Source organism: Sceloporus occidentalis, unplaced genomic scaffold (assembly GCF_023333645.1).
Source record: "Sceloporus occidentalis isolate IW3139 unplaced genomic scaffold, rSceOcc1.0.p SCAF_2, whole genome shotgun sequence".
NCBI lineage: Eukaryota > Metazoa > Chordata > Lepidosauria > Squamata > Phrynosomatidae > Sceloporus > Sceloporus occidentalis.
This window is the reverse complement of record NW_028316982.1, coordinates 226,512,433-226,538,191: the sequence shown is the minus strand read 5'-3', so window position 1 is coordinate 226,538,191 and position 25,759 is coordinate 226,512,433. Positions and strand designations below refer to the sequence as shown.

The 25,759-nt window shown below is 40.3% G+C and overlaps 1 protein-coding gene across 7 annotated transcripts in view; it reads left to right on the top strand.

Moving 5' to 3' along the window:
* Positions 1-22,336: 22,336 nt before the first annotated feature.
* Positions 22,337-25,759, top strand: part of PHLDB2 (pleckstrin homology like domain family B member 2) — a 101,904-nt gene continuing 98,481 nt past the window's right edge. For all 7 annotated transcript variants that reach the window (XM_089512299.1, XM_089512295.1, XM_089512298.1 and 4 more), the window contains exon 1: positions 22,337-22,419. The gene's annotated coding sequence lies outside the window, so the exon portion shown is untranslated. The remainder of the gene's footprint in view (positions 22,420-25,759) is intronic.

The window sequence follows — 25,759 nt, the reverse complement described above, 5'->3', positions numbered from 1 at the left end:
TAGACAAAGTTGTTAAAAAAAAACTTTACATTTTTGAGTTAATCCACTTTTGAGGAAATATTAAATTCCTCTTATCAAATAATATGACAGATCTCATCTGGCAGGCCATTCCACAATCTGGGCACGTTAGCTGAGAAGGTCCTCTGGGAGTTCGTGGACAGACTAGTTTTATAAAGCTGTAACAAATTCCTCCCTGCAGATCTAAGTGTGTGGAGAGGATTATATGGAAGGAGGCGGTCCTGAAGATAGGTTGGACCCAAGCCATTTAGGGCTTTAAAGGTAATAACCAACACCTTGTACTGGGCCCAGAAACTAATGGGCAGTATAAAAAGTATAAATACCAAAAAGCAAACCTTGATTTTGCCATTGCATATAAAGGATACAATTTTACTGTGCCGGGACTTAAGCATCCACAGATTTTGGTATCCGTGGGGATCCTGGAACCAAACCTCAATGGATACCAAGGGCTCACTGTAATATGACCCTCCAGATTCAGCTCCTGGAATTCCTCTCTATTAGCTATGCTGTTGGGATTAGTGGGGTTGCTGTACAACAACATCTGGAAGGGCACATGATTCCCACTCCTATGTTAGATGAACCTATTAGATGAATCAAAGCCATTTGTCTGAGACAGCCTTCCCCAGCCTAGTGCCTCCAGACGTATTCAGCTACCCTTCCTACCATTAAATACAAACCATTTCGAAGGCACCAGCTTGGTGAAGGCTGGCCTAAGCTCAAATTGGAATTGATTTGAGAGTTTTTCATGGAATGCATTGAAATGCCTGGCATCTTTTCTTCTTGTAAAAAAGCAGCTGCTGGATCAGGAACATGGAATGAAAAGCAGACAGATTGTGTGTCCAGAATTGTTTCCAATTCAGATAAATAAAGCAGGGACAGCAAGGAAATGACATGTGAAAAAGGTGGTGTCTCCTTATCCCTCCAGTACTCTTCCAGTTCAGATTGGAGGATAATAGTTTTAATAATAATAATTAATAATTTGTTTTATTTATATACCGCTATTCCAAAGATCATAGCGGTGAACAGCAAGTAAGCTAATTAGCAAGTTTTGGGGTTGATTTGTACACCCTTCAACATTTCACAGATTAAAACAGGGACATGTGTGTCCAAGCAACATCAGAGTGTAGTCAAGATGACAAAGTTATTAATAAGGGAGATTATACAAACTAGGAGATGCTGGTGCAGTTTGTTTTTGCCTGAGGGCCCGAACAGACAGGCCAAAATAAAGCTGCTTCGGGTCACTTTGGAGTTATGCTGTTTACATGATGCATGTGTCCAAAGAGGCCAGAAGCTGCAACAAAGCCACGCTCCTATCCTAAGGACTGGAGCACAGCTTTGGTGCAGCTTCTGACCTCTTAAAATGTGTGTGTCATTTAAACAGCATACCTCCAAAATGACCTGAAGCAGCTTTATTTTGGCCTGACTGTTCAGCCCCTGAGTCAACTGGGAAGATGTCCTGGGAAAGCAGCCAAGTATGCTGATAGCAACAACAAACCAGGGGGTACAGCCAAAGAGAGAAGTGAACGATCCAAAGTCCAGGGTTCCAGAGAGCGATGAGACAAGTAAGCAAATCCAAAGGTCAAGAAGTCCAGAAAGGCATGGCAACCAGCAATGCAAAGAGCAAGGTTTTCAGCTAGAAAAACAAGGGCGGTCAATATCAAGCATGATTTTGCAGGGAAGTTTAGATAATATGGGATTCTGAACCTGTTTAAATTCACAAACTGCAGGAACCCACCTGTGCCTGGTTACCTTGCCATTTTTGATAAAGCCTCCTCGAACCCTGGAGGCCCTCCCTTTCTGCTCATTGCTGGCTTAAGGTAGGTACTGTAGATGTTGCTGTCCCTTCTCTCTTATCCATGCCTGCAGGCTCTGTTGCCAGGAAGCTTGGCTGCTGAGCCTCATTGGAAGCCAAAAACTCTGCTAGAGCTGGTGGGGCAAACTAGGGCTGGGTTCAGGCTCAGACTCAGCTTCCTGCACAGGTCCAAGTTGAGGCTTTGGATCATCCTCCGAGTCCTCCGAGTCCTCAGCCTGGCTGGGCATGACAGAAGGGCAAGATTCCACCTCCTATCCTCTCTCCACTGCTGAGTGAACCAAGTACAAACTCCTTTTGCAATTTGAACTCAGCTTGCAGCAACTGAAGTAGGGTGGAAACAAAAGGGAAAGTGGGAGGAAGAGAAAGAAACTGGGGCATTTTAAAAGTGGCTAAAAGAGTGGGATGACAGAGGTTTAATTGAAACTGTCTCTGCCAAGTTGAGATAGTTGGAGTGTGTGGGTCTAAATTACTTTTCACAACTGTAGAGAGAATCAGTATCCCTTCTAATTCCATAATTCTAAGACTGTAGTTAAGTACAGCTATCAATGCAAATGCCTATAGACAAAAATTATTAAAGGCTTGTCAATAGAAAGTGGCTAAAGTCCTATTGATGCCTTTTTTAAGGGGAATCTGGGTGTCCCCGAAAGGCATATGTTTTGTGTGTGTGGACATGACTCGCTTCTTTTCCTCCCAGCCCTAAGGAATACAATAGAAACAAGCCACTATAAGTGAATGCAGTAGAGAGTGAGTTCTGGAATTGGATGTGAAAGAAGAGTTAACTTTATTTTTTGCAGGAAATCCATTCGTGCTGTAGGTACATCTGATGGAGAATAGGAATTTGCTAGACTTCTACAGCTGTGGACTCTCTTCTGTATCCTTCTCATTTTTATATGTTCAGCCAGTATGTATGTGTTAATAAACCTTAATCACCTATGACAATGGTTCTTCAATTTTCCCCCTTGTGACCCCTTAACATCTACATATGCATGTCCACTCCCCCTGTTCAGCATAGCATACCAATAAAAACATTTTGTTTGTTTAGTGTGTGTACTTTCATTTGCCCATTTATGATTTTAACAGTTTACAAGGAAATGACATCATTCAAATTATAACAGTTTTATTTAAATAAATTTGATACTTAAAACATGTGTAAATTTTACACATACTGTTTCACACACAGCTGCTTCTCTTCTGCCTCTGAAGGGGCTCAGCCAGAGCCAGGGAACACTGGTAGCAAGAGGCACTGCCAGTCTTCTCCACTGCTGGGGGTTATTGGGGATGCTGGCTCTTCTTTGACTGCTGTGTCCTAAGGTCACTGGGCTATGCAGGCACACTACTTGTCTTGTCCTGAAAATTAGGACACTGATGGGATGGGTGGAGGATGAAGCAACAGCAGCTTGGTATGGACTCTGCCAGAGACCATGATCAGTTAGCTTCCTTGCTCTCCTCCCTCAGGCAGAGGTGGCTGCTCCAAGCACCCTCCTCACTTTTCTCTTCCCCTCCAGGACAGAAAAATATTTGAGAAGAAGAAGAGAAGGAGAAGGAGGAAGAAGAAGAGGTGGAGGATGTGAGATTAGGGCTTCCATGTCATGCCTCCTTTGACTCACTCTCCACAGTTTGAGAATCACTGACTTATGTTTTTAGAAGCCACTATATTATGACTCGCAACCTTGATCTCATCTGATATCAGACACTAATCAGAATAGACTTACTTATTGTTTGATGTAAGTAAGGGGAATACTAGAGATCTCCAGTAGGGACAGACAAGAATCCTGCCTAAAATTGGAGAGCTGCTGCCAATCAAAGCCTGACAATACTGGGCTGGATGCATCAAGGGTATAATGAAACTACTTATGTTCCTGTGACCTCTTTTATTTAAAAACAACAACAACCAAACACAGTAAGTGCCTATCTGTGGAAACATCTTCCCTCCTGGAAGTGGGGTATATTGCCTAACCAGGGGTTCTTTTCTTGTAAAAGAAAGCAGGAGTGCCAATAAAAGGACTACAACAGCATGTTTAATTGAAAACCCAATTCTGACTTGATATTGGAGACTGAACACCACTTTTAAATGGATGCACATTTTTGTAACTTGTATGATGTTTGCAAACAAAAGAGTGGGTGATTAGTCATTATGAATGGGACATTTCCACAACAATTGGCAATAGTGCCTGGTGTGAGGTTTATTCTATCAAACATGGCATGAGACATAAGGAGACCAACACCCATGGAAGTACTTTTCAGCAGCTAGCATGTCCCTACTGTCATGTTTGGGAATCTAGGACTTTATCACATAGGAAAATTAATGTTAAACTTCCGTTATTTAATAGGATTCACTGTATATGGGTTTTATGGAATTTTATGTGTATTGTTTTATTACTTTTGTTTTTGCAATGGCCTTTGGCCAAAAGCAATAAAGATTGATTGACATGGGGAAATCAGAGGTTTAAATGGCAAAAATCACATGAAAATCATGTGAAAATCTCGCAAGTGCGATTAACATTATCACATACATCACGATTAAAGAGCCATTATACCGGGAACAAACAGGCAATGAATAGATTATTTCCCTGTGAAGAATTTGTTGCTTTTTATTGCCTGTATATTCCTGGGATAATGGCATTTTAATCGTGACATTGTGTGAAAATGTTAATTGCGATTGCGTTATTTTCACGTGATATTCGCTGTTTAAACCCCTGATTTTCCCCATGTGATAAAGTGCATAGTAGTATAGGAATGTCATAAGGATAGTGAGGTGAATTGGGGGAACATAGGATAGCCACATGTTCTTACACTTATCCTCCATTATTAGATGAATAATGCATCCAAGACAGAGATTCAATCAGAATAAATCATAAGGCAGAGATTCAAAATGTACAATAAAGTATACATTTTGCCAATGAAGACAAAGTAATTATGGAATCCTAAAATTGCCAGAATGGCAAACATTATGCCAAACATCCTAGATGGTTAAATAATGTGTTTAAAGAAAGATGTATGCAATAAACAGCTCTTTAGGATACAGCAAAATCCTATGACCAAAGATGCTGGATCATACCAAAGGCCTGTCTAGTCCAGGATTCCATTCTCAGAATATTCAGCCAGATGCTTGCAGAAATCTACAAGCAGGACATGAATGCAACAGCAGCATCCCCGTACTCAGAAATAAATCCTGTTCAGTTAGACTTACTCCTAGTTAGTTGTGCCCTGAATTGCAACTTTAATGCTTCATGGAGAACAAGGGTGGGCACCTCTGTGGGTGCAGGGGCCGATTTTTGTCCCCAGGCCATTTCTATTGGTTGCACTGGTGCATCGTCAGTACACAGGGAATGATATTATGTCCAATTGCCATTTTTGGCTAGTTTTCAGCTAACAAAAAACAACAACAACCCAAACCAGAAACAAAAAAGGCCCTGTGAGACTCTGGGGAAGTTGAGAAAAGAAAACCACTGCACATGTAAGCTCCCCACCGACCCCCCCCCATGCATTTGGAGTAATTTGGGGATTAAAATCACCCCAAAAATTAGCCTGGGGAAAAATTAATTTGGGGATGGGGTCTTTGGGGAGCCACAAATATGTGGTTTTGGGCCACAGACATGCAGCCTTCAGGCAACACTTCTCAGTGCAGGAGAATATATTTTATGGCATGGCAACTGCTTGATACATACAAAAAGTGCCTTGGCAATAGCCTTGAAGCAAACTTCTGCCTTTGTTTTAAGTGGAAAAACTCCAGTATGCTTGCCAAATGTGTGTTCCAAATTTCAGAAACTCTAGGATTTGTCATGCCAACTAGGTCACTGAAAGGTTGTCTCCACTGTGGCCCAGGAATGTATCTTGCCAACATTTGTGTTTTTGTTGTTTGTAGTGCTTCAGACCAATAAGGAAGGTTAAATAGATACATTTTAATGGTGATGTTTTCATATGTAGATCCATTTATATGAAGTAAATGTTCTTAGCTTCACAAACCTTTTGAAAGAGTGGGGCTGTCATTTTAATGACCAGCTTGGAAACACACTATCTTTTGATACACAAGTACAAGCGATTCACGTCTCTCCATCTCCCAATAAAAGTTCTCAAATTAACTTTCTTTTGCAAGTGAGGTGGTGCTTTCACTTATTCTGCATTTTTCTGGTCTTCAAAAAGATAGCAATCTGATTGGTATGAGACATCTGTTTGTTCAGATTAGACTGTATGGTAAAGAGATCTTCAGATTCTATGCTTCTTCTTTCTGAACAAGTGCTTATAGTGTGGAGGTGATGCATCATACATTTGCAACATGCCTCTGCCTGTATACACATTGAAGACATGTGGACGAGAACCCATACAGTGATTGACCTTTTTGTTACCTCACTGCACTGCACACATTCATTCAATTGCTCTTTCTCAAAGAAGGTGGCTATACTGCTGGCTCTCATAAAACTACTCACATATGGGTCATGCATGTCACAACCAGAAGTGTAGAAAAAGTTAAATGTTAAGTCAGACTGAGTCCAGGGCTGCTATCAGTATAGACATCCTTGGCTGGGGCTCTAGAACTCTATGTAAGTTTCGCTACAGATGCCTGTCATGACTATCCTTAATTCCCTCCCCTCTTACTATGACTCTGAGAAGAACTCTGTCCATGATGCCACTGATCTAGAAGTGCTTTGGGGCATTGTGGGAGTGATAGTACTTGGAGCGCTGCCACCACAAACCAGTACAACCAGCAGGATGCACAGACAGGAGAAACAAACACTGCTAGCCTCGATATAAGTTTTCTGGAATAGAATATACACAAGGTGCCCTAGGATGTGTCCCTTCAGAATTTTTAAATTGAGATAAGCAACCACAAAATGTAAAAGTGAGGAGTGAAGCAGAGAGCATCTACTTTTACTTAGTACATAAACAATTGCAACTGTAGGTCTTTTTACAGTAGTCCTAAATATGACTTTACTAGTAACAAAAAGATCTTCAAAATGGAGCACCATGTGTTGCTTCTCCTAGATGTGCTACCCTGCAGTTTCCTCCATCAGATCAGAGGTCTTTTTGCCAAACTAAATAAATCTACCCAAGATTCCCTTCCTACCCACAAGAGGTCATTTAAAGTTTCAGCAAAGCAACTGCAGTTTCAAAAGACACTATCCCCAGAAGAGATTTCTTTTGAAACACACACACACACACACACACACTAAAGCATTTGTCCAATATCTGATTAACATTTTACTGGAATGTGATAATCCATTCTAATCAAAGGCAAGCTGGAAGCAGAGACTTGTAAGATTAAATGGTACTAATTTTGTAATTATCAATAACCGCTTAAAGACACTTCCCTGTCAATATTCTGCTCAGATTGTAAATGATTATGGGTGGGGTTCACATGCCTTTGTGGTTATTAGCAACATATTTAAATTTATATAATTTCCAGGGAGTTGCTGCATTAACAGCAAAAGGAAAAGCCTGGGTAACTTCTTTGAAACTAACAAATTTGTCATAAACCCCAAGTTTAATGTAGACTCTGCTCCATCAAATGCATTATTGTTATCCAGACAAATATATATGTGACTGGGGAGGAACAAAATACAGTGAAAGAAAAAGACATTTTGGGCAGCTTTTGGCAAATGGCCACTGTCAGGCAAAGTGTCATTTTACTGGATGGTTGTATTTTATTTACTGATGTGTTTTAAATTATGGGCAGAATATAGTTGGTGTCTCACATGTGTGTCATCTCCTCTGTGGGAACACTTGGACACTTTTGTTCAATGGGAAACATCTATATTCAGTTGAGGTCTGTAGAAACAGAGTTGTGGTTTAGTCACATTGTGCATACAGCTATACTTATGAAGGCACAACCACATTAATTAGTACATTTAGCTGTACATTCATTTGTGCAATGTGGGCATTCAATACAAAGACTGTGTAGCATAAATCAATGCATAACTGAGATTTACACTACACAGATCTCTGTCAGTGTATTTAGTTAGGTGAAACAATGTGTCAGGATACTTTCTAGTATATTGTCTTGTTGACACAAATGAGTTAGGATTGTCAATCATATCTAAGGGTTAAAACAATAATTTCTACAAAGCGGATTACATCCTGGTTGCACACACAGCAAAGAGTTGTGTTATTCATCCTAAATTATATCACAAAAATGTTTAACAGGTCTATAATCCTATGGCCATTTACCTGAGAGCATATCCCACTGACCATAGTGGAATTACTTATATACAACTGAAGTGGTAGCAGTTGCTGTGATACATGCATAATCATATTATTTGTTTGTTATATTTCTCTTCATTACTATCTCCAAGGAGCTCAAGATGGTGTACATGGCACTTCATTCTTACAAGTCTAAGAGGTAATAAGGCTGAAAGAGAGTGGCTGACCCAAGGTTATAGAGGGAGTTTCATGTTTTAGAAGGATTTAGCCAAACTCTTTCTTTCTCATGTTCATTTCTCTTTATGTGCTTGGAAAATGACCCACAACAGAAGTGCAACTCTGAAGACAGATGTGGAGAATATGTACAATAAATGAGAAACAAATGTTCACTTATTACGCTATAAAACTGATTATGTGGAAAGGCTCTTAATCTCCTTGGACTGAAAAACTGAAAGAAAAAAACCCCAGCAATGTGCATTACTGTTCTACTTATTTAAAACTAGCGTTTAATTTAAGACATATGTGCTATTTTCTCTTTTTTACATCAGTATATAAGAATCTTGGCTACAGGATGATGTGATTCAAACCATATGTTATCTCACAAACAGGTGGGAAAAGGCTGCTTAAAATGTGTCATAGAATAAAACTGTGGTTTTTCTAAAAGTGAAGAATCGCAGGAAAACATCCACATTTACATTGATTTTAAAAGGTTTAACTCTCTGCATCAATGTCTATTGTAAATCTGTAGGTAAATATGTACTGTATTAAATATTTATGTGTTCTCTGTGTAAAGCCATCCCTGCTTACTCAGCATGCTTGCCCCACATCCAGTGGCCCCACACATCCACATTTGAATAAGTACACTCTAATGATGATATAAATCACTCAGATTTGTTGTGTTGAATGTACCTAAGATACCCCAGGTTGAAGGAGAGGGCACAGATTTTCACTTTGCTCAATACACATGTGAGAACTATTCAGTCGAAGGGCCGTTTGAGGGACTTGTGGAATCCTTGGGGCTCCTCCAGATCAATATTTTCCCCCAAATCCTTGTTTCTCAATTTTTGCATAAAAAATTAGGGATTCACCCAAACCAAAACTAAAAGTTGCCAGTATCCCTCGCCTCAAACCCAGAAGTTATCAAAACTACACTTTTGGATCCAGGACATAGTGGCTTCGTGGCCCAGTGTGGTTTGGGTGGAGCTAAAAATAGTGTTCCAACCTTCCAAGTCCCATTGCTGTTCTACACATTTGGGTCAGATTAGATAAATTTAGTGCAACTATCCAGTCTAAACATGACAGAGCTGTAGCATGAGGTAAAATCGGGGAACACCCAGAAGTGACAGGTGCTAAGAAGTGAGAGGAAGGGGCTGGAAGAAAGAAATGTCCCCATCACAAAGCTTGATCTGCACCCTTGAGCTAGTCTGCTGCCTTCAGATACTGTGGAGAATGTCATAATAAAGTATTGAAGAAAGATTTATCTTCCAGTCCAGGCAGCTTTCTTACATGGAAAGGGAATAGGCGCCATTTTGGCTCAGATGAAAGCCTTAATGAATTCTGTATATATATTGCTTGAGGTTTAAATAAAGGTTTTCCCTTGAAAACATTGTCTAGCCGTGACTGACTGTAACAGGTAGTGCTCATCTCCGTTACTAAGCCAAAGAGCCAGCGTTGTCAAAGATGACTGTGATCACGTGGCCAGCATGAATGCATAGAACGCTGTTACCTTCCCACCGAACTGGTACCTTTTTACCTACTTGCACTTTTAGATGCTTTCAGATTGCTAGGATGGCAGAAGCTGGGACTAGTGACAGGAGCTCACTCTGTCAAGCGGCACTTGGGCCTCAAACTGCCAACCTGCCAACCCTGAGATCATCAGAGTCAGTGTCTTAACCGCTGAGACACCACGTCCCATATACTGCTTTAGTTATTGTTTACTTTCACTTTATTGGTTTCTGTCCTAGCAAAAAGCATAATTACCATGTTTTGTGTGCTTATTAGTGTTTTGGATTTGGGGCTGTGTAGAAAGCCTAAAGCTGAAGTTTGGTTTTGTAGATTTATGGGTCCATTCTTCTAAACCACCTGGTTTGGGTGGCATCGTGACTTTGACTGCTGATGACCTCTCTTCCCTCAGCATTGCATTCTCTCTCTCTCTCTCTCCATCTACTTCTGCTCCACATCCAGTGTCCCTACATTCAGGAGCATAAAACAGACTTTCTGCTTTATTTTAATAGAACATAAGATTAGACTGTACAATGTGGTGGAGATACTAACCAGAAGACACTGATAAAATTAAATGTATACTTGCTCTCAATTAAGGGTTGTGACTTTAAAACCAGCAAAAAGGAACACAGTACTCAAGAGTGACATTTTGTCATGATCTTAAATAATAATCCTCTTCCTGTACATATTTCAGATTCATTTGGATCATAGCCTGGTGTATAATTATGCAAAAGTCTCCTAGACTTCAGTGAATACATCTAGAAGACTGAAACCAGGGGTTGTTTCTTCATTACTGACAATCTTTTATTTTGTTGACAAAGCTATATTGCAAAGCACTTTTAAATTATTCCCTCATCCCTTGCAATAAATAGATATAAATTCCTGGAAGCCAGAAACAAAAACCCATTTGATTCATTTCTCCCCACAGACCTCCTCTTCATCCATTAATATATTTGGTGTGAATTACTCTTTTGAGGAATACAATGAAAAGACTCCCAAAATTGGGAGACTTGAACTTGACTTGCAGCAGAAAACTCAGATTTGATCTTCTGTATCAGATTTTTTATTATCATTTTGATTAAAATAAAAGGGCAAAGTTGCAAAAAAGTAATATCAGCATGGAAAGAGAGGATAAAGTTACTGAAGGATATCTAGCTGTAGTTTTTATGTAAGTAAGGTTTTATAGTAGCATTACTTGGTCAATCAACGCCAATATTGTATCCAGTGGAAAATTTTGTTTGTTTTTAGCATTCTGTAAGAGGACCAGAACTTGCTTAATTAATGTAACTACTTAAATTTAATAATAACAGAATAACAGAAATCAAGTAGGTAAAACAGTAAGAGTTCATAACAAAACATTAAACAACCCCCTGTTTCTCTTTACCTTAGTAATTGGGAATATGTGGCTCTTCAGATGTTGAATTGTAATCAGCTATGGAGTTTAAAACATGGAGTTTACCCCTTGCAGAAATGGAATTTAAATCAGGAAAATCCCGGAAAAATGGGATCTTTTTCAGACAATGTGGGGGGCATCTTGCACAAAAAGTGGACAAATCCAGCAAAAATGGGATTGTTTTTGGACAACATTAGGGGCATCCTGCACAGAAAGTGGAGAAATACAGCAAAGGTGGGATGATTTTCATATGACGTTGGGGGCATTGAGCATTAATCTGGCATTAACTCACACAGAAAGTGGACAAAATCGGCTGCTTTTTACTTTTCCCAAAAGTAAAATGGGGCCTATTTTGTCCACTTTCTGTGCAGGTTAATGCCAGATTAATGCTCAATGCCCTTGACGTATCTGAAAACCATCCCACTTTTGCGGGATTTTTCTGGAATTTAAATCCTGTTTCTGCACAGGATTAGGGCACTTATCCTCCCATGTGATAAACCCCTTTGTGAGTTACCACTGGCTATATGAGTTGCAGTCCAGAATACCTGCAGGACCACATGAGTAAGATGGGACTCGTGCAGCTTACAGGAAGAAAGTATTGTTCTCAAGCTGTAAGTGTCCCATTTTCCCCCAAAGTTTGGAGAATCACTTTTCTAAAGAGCACAATTCTCTTCTAAAAAATAGTGAAGGCTATTTAAAAAAACACAGAAATGAGCAAAACAAACAAAACAGAAACGAGCACTTTCCCAGGAGGGACTGGTGAAGCTGAAGTGAATTCTGGCAGTGGGGGAAAATGCTACTCCTGAAAACTGCTTTCTGAAACACTTCTGTCAAAGAGGTTTATCTAGCACTGAATGTTTCCAAGTGCACAGGCCTAAACATAGACATGACATTACACTCATATTATATGAGGTGGGCTGCTATCCCTAGGGTCTGCTTCTTGCTAATAAAGTCTTCACATAAATACACAGCATTTATATTGCATTGTTAATTAGGGTTCTCTGTTTTAGAATGTTTATATAAAAGAAAGAATGGGACAAATTAATGTAGAAGAAATATCTTGTTACAATCCCAGGTGAAAAGTGCAGCTTTTAATGGGAGTGTGGTTGCAGTCTGAATGAAATTTGGCTTAAATGTGCTCCTCTGTGCCTCCTCACATCCCACTCGAACCTCCACCATGTAGAAATAACAGTTCTACTGACAGAGATTACATTATTTCAGCATGATATATATCAAGTGGAAAAGGACCATAACTTGGTAGTAGAGCTCATGTTTTGCATGCAGAACATCCTTTGTTCAATCTGCAGCATTTCCAGGTATGGCTGGGAACAACCCCTATCCCCATCTGAAATCTTGGAGAACTGCCACTATTCAGTACAGACAATAGTGTGTAAGATAGACCAAGACTTGACACAGTATGAAGACACATCAATGTTTTTGCTAGGAAGCTGGTGACATACTTGATGAAAGCACTTATGAAGGAGTCTAGTTGACATCACACCAAATCTCAAGTTCTACTATTAAATCCTATAGTCATAGTTCTTCATCTGTTGGAGGGGTGGGCCACGTGTGACCTATGGGCGTCATTCAGTACTCCTGGTGTACTTTACTAGCCCCCCCCCCCCCCCAGGGTCAAAAAACTGCCCCCAAATACTTTTTTTCAGAGAGGGAGAAGGTGGGGTTTTTTTTTAAAATTATATTAGTGCTATTTCACTCCACTACATTTTAGGCTCCAAAGAGCATTTTAAAATAAATAGGTAATGACTTCCACTCCCTGTTGTTGAAAATAGGCATTTTCTGCACCTACCATATCCCAGGGGGCCTAAAACATGGTGAATATCTCCCCAGGCCCCCATTTATTTTTGCAGGGGTACAGGGGTTTGCAGATCCCTCCAAGGTTTGCAGGGATTATAGGGGGTTAATGCAGCCCCTTAGCCCCCTACAGTTGCCCACCCCTAAATATGGTTTCACTAATCATTCTTTTACTCCCATATGGTTTTGAGTGGGCTAGTTTTGGTGTGCCTTTAAGGATGTTTTCTTATGCCCTAAATCCTTGTATAAAGCAATTTTGTTACCTAGAATAGTTTATATATTGAATTTAACACACAGGAAATATATTTTTGTGTCTGTGGAACAGTCTCTGCCCACTTGGAAAAACTAAATAGTCAATATTGACAGCACTTCCCTCTTGTTTACATCAGCTCAGATTCCTGTTCTAATGAAAAAGAAAACCTCAAGGCAAGCAGACAGCCAGACTTAGATTTATTACTATATACGCCCACCTTACTCAAAACATCTTCCTGCGCATTTTCATAATAACAGACAAGAGATATTTAATAACATAATCAACACACACAGAATTTTTTTCTTAAAGACACTGCTAAATAAATTATTAAAAACACAACTCAGGTTTGCTCTTTGGGGAAAGAAGGAAAATTGGGGGGGGGGGGAGGATAGCAAAGCAGTCAAAGATAAAGAGCTCTCACAAAAACATTTGAAACAATGCTTTATGATACAGTGTAATATAAAGGGTTGTTCCCACTATGTTTTAAACCAGATCTCAGTCTGGTGTAAACCACGATGGTTCCCACTTAATTCGAATCCCTGAAGTGATTCAGAAAGGGGGGGCATGGTTTTTACCCATTTTTTACCCATTTAACCTGCATCAAAAAGACGCTGGTAAAATGGGTGTTTTTTGGGCTGAATCAATTTATTTGGAAATAAATCGATTCAGCCCAAGTGGGAATCAAGCACAATCGAATTGGATTCGAATCTGCCATGGTTCCCACTGGCAGCAGCTTTCCCGGCCATACCTCCATGCTCCGCTCTCAGTCCTCCATTCCCCCAGCCTGACTCTCTCCTTCCGCTCCGGTGTGCCTCAGTCCTCCTGGCCTGTCTCTCTCCTTCCACCCCGGCCTCTCTTCCGCACCCAGTATGGCCAGGAAGGATGGAGGGAGACATGGCAGGGAAGCCATGGCTGTCACTTCCTGCACCGATTCTTGAAACCGGCACAAACATAGTGGAACTACGCTGTTTGCTGAACCAGTTTCACGAAGCGGTGCAGGAAGCGAATCAAGAGAAAAGTGGGAATGAGGCCTAAGTTTGAGCTTATGTACACTGTAATACCATTTACTACTCCTTCATTGCTTGGTGCCAATTAACTAAATAAATATAAAACTATGTCAAATATACCTGCTTTTAAAAATGGATGCTGTGTATTCTAATGAAGCTTAGTTGAAATCCCAGCTTCAACCTTAATCTTACTTACTAGAAAGTAACCCCTACCTAAAAAAGTGGAACTTACTGCTGAGTAAACAAGTTAAGGATCAGTCAGTCATTTAAATTAATCAGGACTCTGGCCCATTAAAGATAATTGTATTTGCAGAAAGCTCTGAAATAAATGGAAGACATTAAATACATAAATAAATCCTTTAGCAATGCAAACACTAACTGGTTTGTTATGACTGCATTGTTGCTTATGCAACAGCCTTCTTAATCAGTTTTAAGTTAATGGATACGCTATCTGTGTGGGTAATTCAGCAAGAATAGATGGGAGGACTTCATCATAGGAATTCCTTTTATCGTACTAAAACCTCTTTCTCTCCCCCCCACCCAGCTCTTTATACTGAAGAATATGAGTGCACACACATGCACAGAAGGTGTGTCCTCCCACCATCATTTATCTATCATTTTTGTAATTACAGTGGAATAGCTAAAAGACCGATGGTATAGCAAAGTCAGCGGTTGCTGGGCTGAAGCACTTGGACTTTTTGATTAGCAGAACAATGACATTATCTGTCATCCTCTTCAGATAGTCTTGTTTATTCTGAGCTATTCTGTATTCCTTAGAGTTGTTGGGGAGGGGGAGGACAGTATGAGGTGAATAGATTTTTCCCCAGCAAAAATATATTGTTGTGAAATGTGCATGTCCCCCCCCCCCCCCACACACATATAATCAGGAGTAGCTATGTTGGTCATATAACAAAGTATTATTTATTTATTTATTTATTTTGTTTTCTTATATCCCACCTTTCTCCCAACATAGGGACTCAAGGTGGCTAACAGCAAATTCAAAACAATACAGTCTAAAAACAGTACACCAACATTAAAATGTAGAAATTATAAAATTAAAAAAAAAAACATTTAAACAATTAAAAAAGTTAAAACTGTTATGGATTACAATGTAACATGTTAAAAATGCAAACTTTAAAATTTAAATCACACAACATTTAAATCCCAGCCCTTATCCTGACACCACAAGAATGACTTTATTTGCCGGCAAAAGGATAGCACCTCTCTAGTGCAGGAGTTCCAAAACATGGGAGCATCCACTGAGAAGGTCCTCTCTCTTCTTCCCACCAAATGGGCCTGAAAGTGGTGGTGGGGCAGACAGAAGGGCCTCTCCAGATGATCTCAAGATTCCAGCTGGCTCGTAAAGGGGATACAATCCTTCAAATAACCTGGACCAAGGCATATTGGGTTTTATAGGTCAAGTACAGTAACACCCAAAATCAACAAAACAGTAATACCTTTATTCGACCAACCCAAAATGCACAAAATATATGATGCAAGCTTTTGAAGCTCCACTGGCATCTTTATCAGACAAAGGTGTTAAAAATCATGCAGGAGAAAACTTTTTAAACAATGACGATGTTAGTCACAGGCTTGCATTTTGTCAAGATGTAGTTGTTGTGCTGTCCTCTGTTGAGATGGTGTGGAGAGATATCTATGCAAGCCAGCCCCTCCTTCTTCTGGCCATGTGGCACAGGGAACAAAGCATTCCAGAGTCCAGGAGATAAAATCTGAATTCGAAGGTGTGAAGCATCTTTTAGTATTGCTAAAGGAATTCAGATTTTATCTCCTGGACTCTGAAATGCTTTGCCTGCATAGATATCCCTCCACACCATCTCAATACAGAACAACACACACACACACACACACAAAAAAACATCTTGACAAAATAGAGTTCTGTGACATATATACAGCGCGCCCACTCCATACGCTGGCGCGCCATATATAGCTTCTGGTTTACACAGAAATAGTGCTTGCAATACTCTGAAAAGCGCATGTGGCCACTGCACATACACACCACGCCGCCATGCGCACGAGCCCCATTCACTATAATGGGGCTCGAGCATAGGCAGAATTCGCCTTACGTGGGGGGTCAGACACACACACACACACACACACACACACACACACACACACACACCCTGTATGATTTTTAACACCTTTGCCTGATGAAGAAGCCAGTGGAGTTTTGAAAGCTTGCATCATATATTTTGTGCATTTTGTTCAGCCAGTAAAGGTATAACTATTTTGTGGATCATAGACATGTAATATACACATACACATTAGTTATGTGTGTATTTAAACAGGGCTTCAGCCTTATCTGACCAAGGTAGAGTGATATACAATCAGGTGTAGTGTTTTTAGTATTCATTATTTATTTTAAATGCTTTAATTAAGTGTTAATGCACTAAAAGTAATGCTTTAATTGGATTAATAATGTAATGCTTTTTTTTAAATTGCACTCCATATTGTTTCAGATGTTCTGTTTTAATTTATATTGTAAGCCACTTTGAATGCTATTCAGGAGAAAAGCAGGATAGAAATAAAATAAAATAAAATAAAATAAAATAAATAAATAAATAAATAAATAAATAAATAAATAGGAGAAGACTCGCCTTAAATAAATAATAAAACAAAACTTTTATTTTTATCCCATTTTTCTGTGACGAGACAATCAAAGCGGCTCACACAACATATTAAAATATCCACATTCACAACATTATATCCCAAATCCCCCCCCCCTTAAAACAGGATTAAACATGTTACAATTAAAATATATATTAAAAACACAATAAAAAATACAACGAGGACAGAGTGGTGGGCTAATACATGATGTGAGGGGCAGTCATTCTGTGGCCGGGACCGGGTACTGTTATTCAGGAAAGGCCTGCCGGAAGAGATCCAAATATGCACATATGACTATAAAACTGACATTTATACTGAATAAAATCTTCTGCATTCATTGTTATGAAGTCTGGGCAAATTCCATCATGGTTGCTTCACAGAACACTGACACTGTAAGGACTTCCTAGCTGCTTATTCTTCAGGGTTTGCGTCACAGCCAAGAATTCATTAACTTTTTTAAAGGGTTTTATTTTTGAAAAATGAGACAAAGTAGTAAAGAAAAAGACAAAACAAAGCATTTCTTATTACTTGAGCAACAGCAAGCGCAATCATGCATACAAGAGTTTTTTTTTAAAGAATGTATTACATTTTATTCATATGAATATTAAATTGCAAGACATTTGAGAAATTCTTAAAACAAACCAAGGTATTTGGGCTTTGCCAATTACATTCCATGTCAGGGATCTGCATCGTCCTATTTATATAATTACAATAAATATTTTGATGACTGGGGTTCTTTTGACTCTTATGGTTCAGTCTAGAGTCTAGACATTAGGAATTTCATGACTGGTTTTAAGTGTTATGTTTCACTTTATTATTGTTCCTTTCTACATAAACTGCATTTTGAATTAAAACTTAGTAATTATGAATTAGAAATAAATTACAAGTCACTTATCCAAAAGCAAAAGTGAGGAGAAAAAAAAGATTTCCCTATAGTTAGCACTTACATTTACAGTGCATTTTGCATTTACTGACACACTGGATGGCTAATGAGAAACATTAAGCATAGTGTCACTCTGTGACAGGCATTTCTGTGTAACACAGAAAAGAAAATAGGAGAAAAAGGCGGGACAAGACAAATAAGATGCCATGCTTGGCAAAGTAGAATTTTCTAGCTCTCAGCACACAGGGCTGGTCCAAAACATTATGCTGCCTGAGCCAAAGGGTAAGATTGTGTGTCCTTCCATTCCATATACCATATGGAAGCTGATGGGGCTGGCAGAGATTTCAATGTTAGCAAGTCCCATCCACTCTTGTGCAAATGATGGCTGATTTTTATATAGAGTTGTATCAATGTAATATCTCATCTGCACAAAATGCCTCAAAAAAGGTACAAGTGATACACACGTGTTGCAGAGGGATCTGACTTGGGCTACAACTTATCCCTCTTTCCATGATAAATAAATAAACATGATTGTGACCTCACCATAGTTTTATCTGAAGACAACTCTCAAAATGCATACAGTGTATTTGTATAATGATAGGAATTTTTTGCTGTCAGGCAAGGACACCAAGTGACCTCCTAAGACAGAACAACAGACCATGACAAGTTTTATGTTGTCCTTGCCAGGTAATAAACATATGGAGTGATTTCACAGAAAACCTCACCTGGACACAAAGAATATCTGCATTAAAATCATTCCATTTCTAAGGGATACATTCCAGGCTAATTAAACAGAACCTGGTAAGTTACTTTTTCAGCTACCATTTTGGGAGAAAGGCGGGATATAAATCCAACAAACAAACAAATTACTGCTCCCAGACACCCCAACTCTGGGAAATGTAAATAAAAAAAGGATCCCCCCCTCATGTTATATATTTAAGAGAAAATTCTATTTAGATCAGGCAATTTTGTAAGACATTCTCCCAGCTTGTATGAAGGGGATCAACTGCAGCAACTTATTATTAACTGTTGAAATTATTGAATTTTGTCAGCATTTTGTTGTGTTCTTGGAGAATTTTGTTGCAGGCCCAGAGGAAAGCATGCTGGTGTGAGGACCAGATGAATAATAAAAATCATCCGGGAGAAACAGCCCTCAGGAGTTTCCTGTGTAAGGCCACACATAGTTATCACAAAGCCAGCCTGTTCTAATTGTATGCGTCCTGTTAATTCAGCAAAGGATTTGACCTGGGCCTCTTGTGATTTCTTAGAGAGCGAGGACTTCAAGGAGATGAACGTCCGCCAACCTTCCCCCCTCCCCTTAAATAAGTGCTATTGAAGGGCTGGCCTCCTGAGATGTAGGTGCCTTCCTCTAAGGAGGCCCAACATGTATACTAAATTGTATACTTCTCTACAATATCCTTTAGTCTCTCTCTTTCTCTCTGTGGAGAAAATAAATACAGCTGCATTTCTGAGAGAGTGGAACTTGCAGGCATCCTTTTCCTGTTTGACTGGAGTCCCAGGTTTGGACTCCAGATGAAGGAAGGAAGGCTTTTCTTCTCAGGTTAAGATTTTTCTAATGGAATCCCAACTTTGGACAGGAGACTAAGGAAAGGTGTCCTACATTTTGCGGCACTTTGTCCTCCTTTACAGCTAGGACATCTGGTCACCCTGGAATGAGGAGGGAAATCTTTCCTTCTTAGGTTACAATTTTTTCTACTGGAGACTGAGGTGGAGTGACCAGATGCCCTCTTTTTCCATGACATTTCCTCTGTTTCAACCCTCTGTCCAGGAGGAATTCCAAAATGTCCTCCCTTTTGAGCATGACTAAGAAGCATGAATTTACATTTCTATGAGTGGTTTTAGCTTTTATTAGGTAGCATCCTACATTTTCCTGGAACGTCTTACAGTTTGAGGTGTCTTGTTCTCCTTTGTAGCTTGGACATCTGGTCACCCTAGACCATGGAGGGAAATCTTTCCATATTTCAGCCTTCTATCCAGGACCAATTCCAAAATGTCCTTCCTTTTGAGCATGACTATGAAGCATGAATTTCCATTTCCATGAGTGTTTCTATCTTTCATTTGGTAACATCCTACATTTTGGGGTGCTCTGTCCTCCTTTGCAGTTCGAACATCTGATCACCCTGGACTTTGGAGGAAAAGCTTTCCTTCTTTGGTTAAGTTTTTTTCCCCTACTGCCTGTCACCCTTCTTTAAAATGCTTAGCCCTGTTTTTGCTGATATCACAGATAGGAAGCTGACTCACGCTGAATAACTTATTTGTTGTTCTCCGACAGCAGCCTCTGCCCTTGGCCAGAAAATCTGTGCAAAGTTTAACAAGAGGGATTTCTCAACCTGAAATTTCTCCAGCTCCTACAAGCCCTCTGGGTTCATTGCTGGGGTGAGGAAGGAAGAACTGCATGATGTCAGTGGGAGCAGCTCTGGGAAGGAGTTTTTCATAGCCAGCCAAGACTTTAGCCTGCACACTAGTTGCCTATTAACCCATTCACCCTCAGTAGTCTCAGACTTAGAACAAGTGAGGCATAGTGGTTTGAGTGCTGGACTACCACTCTGGAGTTGTTGTTGTTGTTAGCTGCCCTCAAGTTGGGTCTGACCCATGGTGACCCTGTGGATGAGACATATCCAAGACCCGCGATCCTTCACTGGTTCTGTAAATCCATCCTTACAACCTCTCCAATTGAGTCAAACTATCTGGTGTGTAGTTTTCCTCTTTTTCTACTTCCCTCCACTTTTCCTGGCCTTAGTGTCTTTTCGTGAGAGTTGTGCCTTTTAATGATGTGGCCAAAGTACGATAGCCTCAGTTTTTAGGTATCTGTGGGTCTTCTGGGCTATGTGGCTGTGTTCTGGAAGAATTTATTCGTGATGTTTTGTCTGCGTCTGTGGCTGGCATCTTCAAAGGATGGTGGCATGGAAGTGCATGGGGTATATATACTTGTGTGACCCTTGGTTGGGAGTAGAGAGTTTATCACACAGGAACAATTGGAAGTGTAAACGGAGTTTATCCTGTGAAAATCACGCATTTGCAATTAAGAGTTTCACATGACATCATGAATAAAGTACCATTATCCCAGGAATATCCTGCAAAAATCACGTAATTGCGATAAAGGTTTTTCACATGACATCACGATCGAAAGCAATTAAAGCACCATTAACCAGGAATGAAAATCCCATGAATGATTTGTTGATGGTTATTGCCTGGTTATTCCCAGGATAATGACCGCTGTGTGTGAAAATCTTAATTACAATTTAATAGCGCGATTTTCATGGGATAAACCCCGTTTAAACTTCCAATTTTCCTCCATATGATAAACTCCGAAGTGATTTACATGTTAATCTGTGTGTTGGTCTGTTGGGAAATAGCAAGGTCTCAGGATTGGAGGATATGCCTCAGCTTTGTCATCTTGGCTTCCAGGGAGAGTTCTGGTTTGATCTATTCAAGGACCCATTTGTTTGTCTTTTTGGCTGTCCACATTATCCTCAGCACTCTTCTTTAGCACCTTATCTCAAATGAGTTTTCTTTTTATTGGCTTCCTTCACTGTCCAGCTCACTCATCCATACAAGGTGATGGGGAATACAATGGCTTGGACAATACTAAGTTTAGTGTTCCACTGTATATCTTTGAGCTTTAGGATCTTATCTAGTTCTTTCATAGTTGCCGTTCCCATGCCTTGTCTTCTCACTTCTTGGCTGCAGTCTCCATTCTGAACAATAATAATAATAATAATAATAATAATATGATTTATTTGTATACCGCTTTTCCTATGATCAAAGCGGTTTACAGCATACATATGCATATACAACAACAAAGCAAGTAACAAAACAAAAAACAAAACAAAAAAAACCTCTCTGCTTCTCTCCCCTCAAGATGGAGGTCGGGGGAGGGCTCTTCAACTTGGCAGGCAGAGGCCTGTTGTTTCTTGCTTGATCCAAGGCAGAGAAACTCTTTATTTCAATTTCTTCCACTCTGGAGGCCAGGATTCAGTTCCCAACTGGGCCATGATGTAAAGCCACTGGGTGAGCTTGGGCAAGTCACACTCTCTCAGCCTCAGAGGATGGCCATGGCAAAGCCCATCTGAAGTAACTTGCAAAGAACCCCCATCCCCCTTGGTGATAGATTTGCCTATCTGGAGACCAGGGTTCAAATCCCGGCTCGGCCATTAAACTCCACTTGGGTGGCCATGGGCACACTCTCTCAGCCTCAGAGGATGGCTTTGACCAATTCCCTCTGAAGAAACTTGCAAAGGAAAACCCCATGATAGATTTGCCTATCTGGAGACCAGGGTTCGAATCCCTGCTTGGCCATGTAAACCCACTTGGGTGACCATGGGCAAGTCACACTCTCTCAGCCTCAGAGGATGAAGAACCATGGCTGAAGAAATCTTGCCAAGAAAACACAGTGATAGGGGTCTCCATAGGTCGCAAAGGCACACAACAATCAACTCTTTCTTTCTTTCTTTCTTTCTTTCTTTCTTTCTTTCTTCTACCCTCTCCCCGCCTTTCTCTTTGGTCCTGCCCTCCTCCCTAAACCCTATCCCTGAGGGAAGGAACCATTGTTAGCCAGGAGGGGTGTCGGAGAGACCCTGGTGGGCGGGAACTGCTGGTGGCTTTGGGCTCCCTGCCTGGAAGAGGAGGAACAAGAGTACTAAGGGGAGGGAGTGGGTCTGTCTGACTCTGGAGAGTGGCTCAGGAAGGAGAAGGATGTACAAAGGGAGGCAGCAGCAGCAGGAGAAGGAGGAGGTGAGTGGGGGCTTTTGTCCCAGCCAAGAGGGCAGCAACAGGGGCTGCAATGTGAGGAGAAAGCCTAAGAGGGGACTGGTTGCCTTATGGCTGCTTCTGGGGCAGGAAAAGTGTGTTTGTGGGTGTCGCAGCTAGAGAGAAAGAGAGAGAAAGCAGAGTCTGGAAACCAAACCAAACAGAGGATGTTACAAGTCCCAAACCACACTGCAGAAATAATCCAGTTTGAGACCGCTTTAACTGTCCTGGCTCAGTGCTAGGGAGTCTTGGGAATTGTAGTTTGTGGTGGCATCAGACCCCTCCCTCCCTCTCTCTCTCTCTGACAGAGGAGGCTCAGTGTCTCACAAAACGACACTTTCCAGAATCTCCTAGCATGAAATTCAGGGCTCGAATATTATTTCTGCAGTGTTGTTTTTAGTTGTGTTAAGTCTGGGAAAAATCAGTGTGTGTGTGTGTGTGTGTGTCTTGCAAAGCACCTTTGAGGCTTCAAGGATGCATCCACACTTTAGAAATAATCCAGTTTGATGCCACTTCTAACTGGCATGGAATTCTGGGATTTGTAGTTTGTTGTGGCACCAAAGCTTTGGGGGAACAAAAAGGAAGGTAGTACATGTGCTTCACCTAGAATCTAAGTCCTAGATCATAGAAAACAGATACTGAACTTTTAACATGGACATAAGTTCTGTAAAGAAGATGTTCATCTGTTCCAGCAGACACCAAAAAGGAGGCTTGGGAATACCTTATATATAGATTTATTGTGGTATATTTCTCAAGAGGCACAGAGTGCTATTCTCAGTTGACCCCACTGTTTGCATGTTTTCCCCATATATGCTCACAAAATCTTAAGGCAAATTGAATTCTCTTTTAAGGAGCCACTGGACTTTGCTTTTGTGAAGTAATAATCTGCAGCTTTTGGTCTGGTGCCGCAACAAACCACAAACAGAATTCCAGCGCATGGAGTTAAAGTGGTGTCTAACCGGCTTATTTCTGTAGTGTGGAAGCAGCCTAACTGAAAGAAAGAAGCTGGTAGGATGAGGTTTGGTGGACTTCCTCAGATGCAATGGACTTCAAGAACAATATGGGAGGAAATGGTTGTTGAAGGAAACACACGAGTTCCCATTTAAACAAATTGTTTAATCCTTCCACTTCCTGGCAACAGTTGTGCCATCAGGACTAGAGGCAGAAGGCTAGGGCTTCTCAGTGCTGCTGGGATGGGTCATCACATTTCGAAGAGAGTGAACTGAAAGACATATAGCTATCTAGAAAATCAGTATGCAGAGGGATCTTTGAGCCTGACCTAAAGAAAGAAGCTGGCAGCATGAACTTTGGTAGACTTGACCCTAAGATGCATCCTCTTACCAGCTCCTTCCTTCCTTCCTTCCTTCCTTCCTTCCTTCCTTCCTTCCTCTTCCTCAAAGGTGCTACACGATCCCTTTGTATAGAGAATGTTAAACTTTGCCTTGGGAATAAAAATCAAAGACATAGCTGTGTTTGTCTGGAAAATCAGTATGCAAAGAGATCTTGCAGCACCTTTGAGACAAACCTAAAGAAAGAAGCTGATAGTATGAGCTTTTCTTTCTTTTTTTCTGTCTGTGTCAAAGGTACTACAAGATCACTTTGCATAGAGAATGTTAAACTTGGCATGAGAGTGGGTTGCCTTTTTTAAGAGAGCAAGAACAAAACAAAACTTGGAGTTTGGGAAGACATCTTTTGAAAAACAGCAACTTTTAAATCCCCCAGAGTCCTCTCAGTTTTAACTCCCTTTCTCTCCTGCTGCTGATCTTCTGTTCTCAACAGCAGGCAGATTTGTTTTGTCTTCCAGGAGAGGTTTGATTTACTGGTGGCTTTCCCTCCATTAACTCTTGCTTCCCTTTTATGTGGCAATCTGTGAGGTTCTTGATTTTTCAGCCTCTGTGCCTTTCTGTTAATGAGGAGATGGTGGTTTTGGATTGCTTAGATTGGGTTGAGACACTTCTGCTAAGGGAGGGATGGAAATAACACAACATTTGGGTTTGCTTGTTTGCTAAAGTCTAGATACTGTCTGTTGACTTAATGTAAACTGTTTTCTTCCGCTGAGATTCATTCAACAGAGGTTTGGTTAGAGGCTGGCTGTAGCTTGGAAGCAGGGAATTAGTACTTGTCTTGAAAGAGATTTTATGAAAACACAATTGAGCAGTTTCCTTTCACCCACATATTATTTGATTTAAAGTACTTCTTTTGGGAGGGTGTGTGTGTGTGTGTGTGTGTGTGTGTGTGTGAATAATCATTCTTTTGTGTGTTATCTCAAATTATTCTTACCTCTCAAAATGGCCTGCTAAACAAAGGTTTTTGTGTTCTTTTGTCTTCCCCTCTGAGAAGCCCCAGCACAGCATCTGTGCACTCACACAGACTGGATCTGGTTGGTGATGCTCCCTTCAGCTTAGCATTAGAGACTTCTCTGCACGAAGCAGTGGAGATGGGATTTTATGGCTGGTATTCAAACACAAGTATATTGGCTTTTTTCAGGAGAATGCAAAAACAGGAGGGGTAGAACATGTGCCTACATAGATCATAGAATTCAGGTACCAAACTTTTAACACAGAGATAAATTCTGTAAAGATAAATATGTTAATCTGTTCCAGCAAAGACACAAAAAGAAGTTTGGGATACTTTACTTCTTTACTTTTGTGGTATATTTCTCAAGATGCATCTGATGTATGTATGCTGTCACTGTTCAAGTGTTTGTCCCATACATATTCACAAAATCTTAAGGAAAATTGAGTTCTCTTTAAGGTGCCACATGGTTGTTGTTGTTGTTGTTGTTGTTGTGTGTCTTAAAGTCATTTCTGAGTTATGGCGAACCTAAAGCGAAACTATACTATCATGGGGGTTTCCTTGGCAAGGTTTCAGACTTTTCTTTTGTGAAGTAATAATCAGGATATTATTAACTTGAAATAAGTGTTGGAGTGGCAAGCAGATGGATTCTCTCTACTCCATCCTCTGGTTTGCTCCATTGGACAGATAGTTGGAGTGTGCACTGAGTGACTGGAGTTTAAATTTAATCTCCTAAAAAAAATTAAGAATGACCTCTACAGCAAGTGCACTACTTATGCATATATATAAATGCCTTGCATTTGCTTTTTGCCCTTCTGTTGCAGTGTTTGGAGGGAAATGTGTAAACTGGTTATGTATTTCTATGGAAAAAGTGAAAAAAGTAGCAGAGCAAAACGTTAATGCACCTGCAGAATTAGCAAAATATCCTCCAAAATTGCTGTAGTGCAGGAGTGGGTGGACTGTAAGGATGTGGGATGTACTCTGCTTTTTGCTATAACCATGATAATTACCAAGTGGAGCTAAAAGCACA